This window comes from Phaethon lepturus, unplaced genomic scaffold (genome assembly GCF_000687285.1).
Source record: "Phaethon lepturus isolate BGI_N335 unplaced genomic scaffold, ASM68728v1 scaffold16408, whole genome shotgun sequence".
NCBI lineage: Eukaryota > Metazoa > Chordata > Aves > Phaethontiformes > Phaethontidae > Phaethon > Phaethon lepturus.
Genome location: NW_010558451.1, coordinates 1 through 6,487, shown reverse-complemented (window position 1 = coordinate 6,487; position 6,487 = coordinate 1).

The window sequence follows — 6,487 nt, the reverse complement described above, 5'->3', positions numbered from 1 at the left end:
AAGTGTGCTATTAACTTGATGCAATTAATTTTGCAACACATAAGCCAGCATAAACACCAATGCAAGAATCCCAGCAGTACTTAATAAACATGTTTTAATTCTAGACTAAACTTTTGGAAAAAATTGAAAGTGAAGGAGAGCAACAGCAGTTCCATCTGCAGTCCAGGTGACATCCTTTTACTGCATACTGACAGCCCTAGCCAGGGTGCCAGTTTGTCCAAATGTGATACTTTTTGATATACTGATATATTTTGACATTTGTTTTTTATATGCTTGGCTCTTTCTTGATATCAACACCCCTTAAGGCAGGTTGGTCAAACCTCCTTTGAACAGGCACCCACATAGCATCAACATGTGGGTGACCCTAGGTAGTTTCTCTCATTTTGATGGTATCACGATGAAAAAGATTTGCTATCTTTCACTTCTGACTCTCTTTTATATTTTAAATATTGATATCATCATTGTATTGCATTTATAGTATGGTCATATAAAGTGACAAGATGGATCCTGCACTGTCAGAGAAACATAATAAACCTCTGGCCCTATCACACAAAATTTTAGGTAGATGGCTGGCTTTCTTCCCAAGTCTCTGCACAGGAATGAAGCTAACTGTTCACATGTTTCTTGGATCAGGACTTTACAATATCAACAGTTATGCAGGGTGACAACATAGTTCAGTAAGCGGACTCCAAGACTACTGAGAAATGACATATATTAGAGAATATAATGGCATACAGCATATATGAGAGGCAGTCTGAAGGGATTTTGATCTTTAATTGAAACATTAGCTAACAAAGCCACTTAGTTTTTAATGACTGATAAAATCAAATACACTCCAAGTCCACTATACTTGATCCATCAGTGAATAACAGGAATCAGCACACGAGTGTTGTCATGCCTTTTCTTGCACATTCCCCCACACATGGAAAATCCTTCCCGATGCAGCTACTTGACAAACAATTCCTCATTTAATCTCTGGGAAAAGGCAATTTTTTATCAAAATCCTGGAGGATTTTTATCGGGATTAAGAGACTACCCATCAACAACCAAAAAAGAATGGCAGATGATGCCACACTCCCTTCTTTCTTATAGGATGTAGGCTCCTCGGAGCAGCGATAATACCTTCTTATGTATCAGTGCAGAACTTACCAAGATGAGACTCCATCAGGAATAGTGATGATGAGAGAAAACATACAAAAATGGTGGTACAAGAGATGAGATGGCACAGACCCTTGGCTGGTTGTTAACTAGATGCTCTCTAGGACTGGTCACTTTTTGACATTAGTGAAACACAACCTCCCCTCATCCTTGACACATAAGAGACAGCAGTTCCTCTATGATTTGAGGAAAGAAGGAATTTACAAATGATTTGTGTATTTCTTCACTGCAGCCCCCCGACAGGTTTTCAGATTTTCTTTCTGTCTCATGTGTGCTGTAATTATAGACAGCAGCCTCTATAAATCATCAAATGAATCCTATAGAATAAAAATATACAATGTGGCATCAGATCTCTTTACTATTTTCTAGTGATGCTTCAGGTGTGAAAAGACACTGCTGGCTAACCCGTTGTGAAACTGTTCTTTATAAATGTCACCGACAGAGATAACCCTGGTAAAATTAGGAGTCTACAATCACACTGTGATGTGAAAGGGGGGATTTTTTTAATGTTCTTGTCCTAACAAAACGTGGATCATAGGTTCAAATGATTCAGAATATTTCATAAAAATTAAATCAGATTCCTACTGAGATGTTTACTCATTGGAATAGAAATAGTTTCTTGCAAAATCATCAAGGTATTCCAATGTGGGAAAGTGGCTGAAAAAGGAGGAAGCACCTAAGCACAAGCATAAATAATGAATTCCCAGCAGCTTTTCTCTCTATCCTTAGCAAAGACCAAAAGCCACTGAGAAGATTATTTTTGTGAATAGCTTATCAGAAGTCAAATGTAGCACATCTGGCCCTTCTAAAACAAAGTGCTTTTGTATTAAGTGCTAATGCTCTTTTGAAGAAATCTCTTTCTACTCTTACACCAACTGCTGCTAGCTACTGAGCTAGCTACACAGCCCCTCCAGCATGCCATGCCAGGCTGAATGCTATCTAGGCATGAACTGTCTTCATCCCAGTGAGATGGGAAATTGAGAACACGAGACACTAAAGGCTTTCACAACTATTTGTCAGTGTTATGGTTCATAAACTGACTTATCTTTATATTTATCCTCTAGTCTAGCAGTTGCTATATTAAGTACACATGCACTATTTCTACAGTACACTGTTATATTGTATACACGCGTTTCTAACTGGTTGTCCTAAGAAAGCCAAAACCAGAAAACAGTTTTTATTATCTCTTACTGCGGTATCTATCACACCTGTATTCCCATGTAGGGATTTCTAACATTTGCTGTTGTGACGACTCAGGATGCAGTCAGAGGCTACAGATAATACAACCCAACAGCCAGCTGCTGCATAAAAAGACACTTCTGCTCCCCCTTACTTGCTATGCATTCCTATCACGCTGTCTTGTGTTAGCACCAACACCTGTCTGATGTCTCAGGAGACAGTTCAGGAACTAAAATCAGCAGAAAATTAGCCCTGCAAAACGCAGGGAAACTTTCCTGCCACTCAGCTCCAGGAATCAGGCCACTGCAGGGCCAGGTGTGTACTGGTAGCAGCACAAGGATGGGAGGGGGAGAGAGACTAGTCAGGGCTGTAAAGCATGGCTGCCCCCTTGGAAATAGCTAGTCGCTAGGCCGGATTAGCTGTATCATCAAACCATATGCGTATTTCATCCTCCTCCTCAGCCAGGCACAGCTTCTTTTGCACTGCGGCTTGAACACACGCTGCTGCATCCTTGGGGGAGGCAGAGGGCGCAAGCCCTGTGGTACCCCATGCTCCAGTTCAGATTTCACACTGAGCAGCAGCGTACTGCACCAGCTAGGAACTGGTACTCTAGCCTATCAGCCTACAGTTTACATTTTAGCATAGGCATTATTTTACTGATTCTACAGTTAACAGATTTTTAAGGTGACTTCAAGCTGCCATGTGTAAAATTTAATACTTCAACAAAACACCATGCACTGCTGCCACCACTGCCTGCATTCAGATGGCAATTTCTGGTGGAGAAATGGGCATGACAAAATGCCCTTCTGGCTGTAGAGATCTGAAATTACAGCAAACTCATAGCACCCCAAAGCTGACAGGAAGGTTAAGCTCCTAAAGAGAACGAGGGCCCACGTTGTGGCAAGGACTCCACCAGAATCCTTCTGCAAAGCTGCTCTGCACCTAAGGGCACCTTCTCCAATTTCCTTAAGCAGGCGTCTGCCTAAGAGTTATCGAATGAAGTGTTCTTCTGCTTGTGCTCTGCAAATGACAAAGCAGCCTGCAGTGCTACCACCTTCATGTCACAGAAGGGAGATAATTAGGTATGAAGAAGTAAGGGCAAGACAAAATACTGGGCTGGAAATGGAAGTCTGCTCCTAACTCTCGCATCATCCCCCACAGAACTCACTTCGGCTTTCCTTTTTTTGGTTTCCCCACATGCTGCTGCATCACTTCCCCTACATGCAGTAGTGCTTCACTCCTCAATCTTTATAAAATGCACCAAAATGCACAGGGGACAGCATCACAGCAAGGCTCATCGCAGCTACAGGACAGAAACAAGAGGTGGACAAATGTGCCATGACAGCACATGCACTGCTAATGTCAGGGAGGAAAGAGACAAAGTCCTCAAGAGTCCTCCAGGTAAATACGTACCTGAGAAGAGACAAAGCACGGTGTCTTCCCAAAGGTTGGTCATGCTGCTCAATGATACATAGTGCAGGAGAAAGCTGTCTGCTGAGTTGACGCTCCTGTAATGGCAATGTGGCAGTCTGGATATATTCCTTGCATTACAAACATTACTTCTGCCAGTCCATGCCTGCAAGCCATTATTCAGCCAAATGTCCTCTGCATTAAGTTTTGAGGATCATTGAATCTGAGAAAGGAAAAGAAGAAGAAAAAACAGAAATACTGACCTTTTTTTTCTGCATCTAACATTCCACACAGCAACAATCTTAACTATACAAGCTAACACAATGTATTCGCAGAGGACTACAACTGCTGTGCATCAGCACGTTTTTACAATTTTACATAAAAATAAAACTAGAGGTGGGAGGAAAATCTAAGTGTAACTGCATAATTAATGCTTCCTTTAAAGCGCCAACTGAGACATGTCTTTAAATCTGGATCTAAGCCTTCTGAGGACTAAAACGTTGCTGCTATTTTCCATGGGTTCCACTGAGTCTGTTCCAGATTGAACAGCTGAAATATTCCCTGGTACTCTGCTCCTGACCGGGATTAAGTTTCTAATCCAGAGTTGGTCATTGCAGCCTTACACCACCGTGTTTGAGAGGGACAAGTGACGCAGGCGCTAAAAGCAGCAAAAAGGCATCAGGTTCACATTCTTCAGCCTGATACTAGGGGTTATCCATAATAATACAATGAAAATATTTTACCAGCTGCTGAAATTCAAAAAAAAGTGTAGCTTAGAATCAGACAGCACTGTACTTAGTGGCCATTATTAGCTTATCTACCACAAAAGCTGAGGGATACAAATTGTCTGCTTAGTTGCATATTATTATCAGTGCTGAGCCTGCAAGTCACGGCAGGGTGCAGCATGGAGGTATGTCAGCTTCCTGGGCGGTAAGGGAGCACAAATGCAAGGGAAGGCAGCGCTTTGACAAAAGGATCGTCAAACACTCTTCTACACCGTGCTGTCCTATGTCACATCTTCCATGTGAACTCGTATCAGTTGAAGGGGACAGCAGGAGTAGGAGGGGAGCCCAGGTGCACCAAGGAGGCACAGAAATGAGAAAATTCGCTATTGAATTTGCTTTCTACTTCAGTAATTATTCCTATCAGGAAACAGAAAGTGTTGTTGATCATGTGGCATTCTCAGTGTTACCAGGTGAACTGTTATGCCTGCAATTTTTAGTTCTAAGGGCTTGCTCTGTGTGGGATCAAATACTGTAAGTGCACAGAATGTCAATGGTAGTAGAGAAATATAGGGAGAACACAGCATGACATACATAAAAAGAGGATCGTAACAAATGTCCCCAATGCAGAACCCTCGACCACAGTGATTCAGTTACTCAGAGCTGCAAAATGCTTCACAAAGACATAGAATATTTAACCTCTTTCTGCAATATGACAACAGCACCTCCCCTGTTTTTTTCAAACAAGCCAAGAATTATGGCTGGAAAACACTAAATAACAGTATCTTCACGTACACAAATTAAAGACACTGTCAAACCCTCTCCAAAGTTCAGAAAATTTTTTCATTTATACGTTAGTATATACACACATATGTAATAATTTCAAGAGAAAATATCACAAAGCATAAAATGGTACTAAATAAATCAAAGTATATCAAACATATATTTGATTCAAATATATTCAAAGTATATATTCAATATATTCAAGTATATTCAAATCAAAGAATACAAACATGTTTACTTTTATATTATTATGATACACACCAATGCTTACTTGACAAGTAATTCTTGTTGGGGCTCACACCTTAGCAGCAGGAACATCTATCTCCTTTTGATGGCTGACCAACAAAGTCAGTCATCGGAAGCAATGTTTTGTGTAGTTATTTTTGACTCCTGACAGCCTGAAGCCGTTTTTCAAAATGTCCTGCCTCAAAACTTTTGTCAATGCGTTTTGAAGCTACGGTGAACTTTTAAAAAAACACCTATGCTTTTTTTCCCCAAGCTAAAGATCACTACAGTACCCAAAGCTATGGGTGACAATCTGTTGACACCCACTGTGAAGTTCGTTTTCCAGCAGATATTCCGTGGGCTTCACTACGAGTCAGGAAAGGAGATAGGAAGTTCACACCAACACACCCGCACACCCTAGACAGAGTAGTGTTTCAAGTCTTACTCACTTAACCACAGCATTTCCAAGATGACGGCTAAATTACTTCCTTGTATCTTTTACAATGACAGTGTAGTACGCGGCCCGTTCTAGGGTGCGGAGAGGCTAAGCCTTAGTCATCTCAGTCTACACCAAGGGTGAACGCCACTTCATCTCAAGGGCGGGGCGCAGAGCACAGACCGAGAGGCCGCTTGGCAGGCTGAGAGGCCCCCTGAGCCGGTAGGGCTGGCTGAGGGCAGGGGCAGCTCTGGCAGCTCTCTCAGCCTCCTCGGAAGCGGGCCTCGCAGCGTCCTGGGGGGACAGCCCCTTTGGGCCACCGTCCCCGTCCCTCCTTCACTCCGCAGCGGGCGCTGACAGGAAGGGCCTGCCCCCGACGCGGGAAGCGGCCAGCGGTCTCCCGAGAAGCCCCGGGCCAGTCACGGTCCATCTGTGAGCCCTGCCCGGCATACGCGGGTCCCCTCAGGGGCGCCGGTTGTGCTCAGAGAAAGGTGGAAGCGGGAGAGGCCACGCGCGTGAGGCAACAGCCGCCGGACACGGGCCGCACTACCCCACGCGCCAGCAGCGTCCCGCT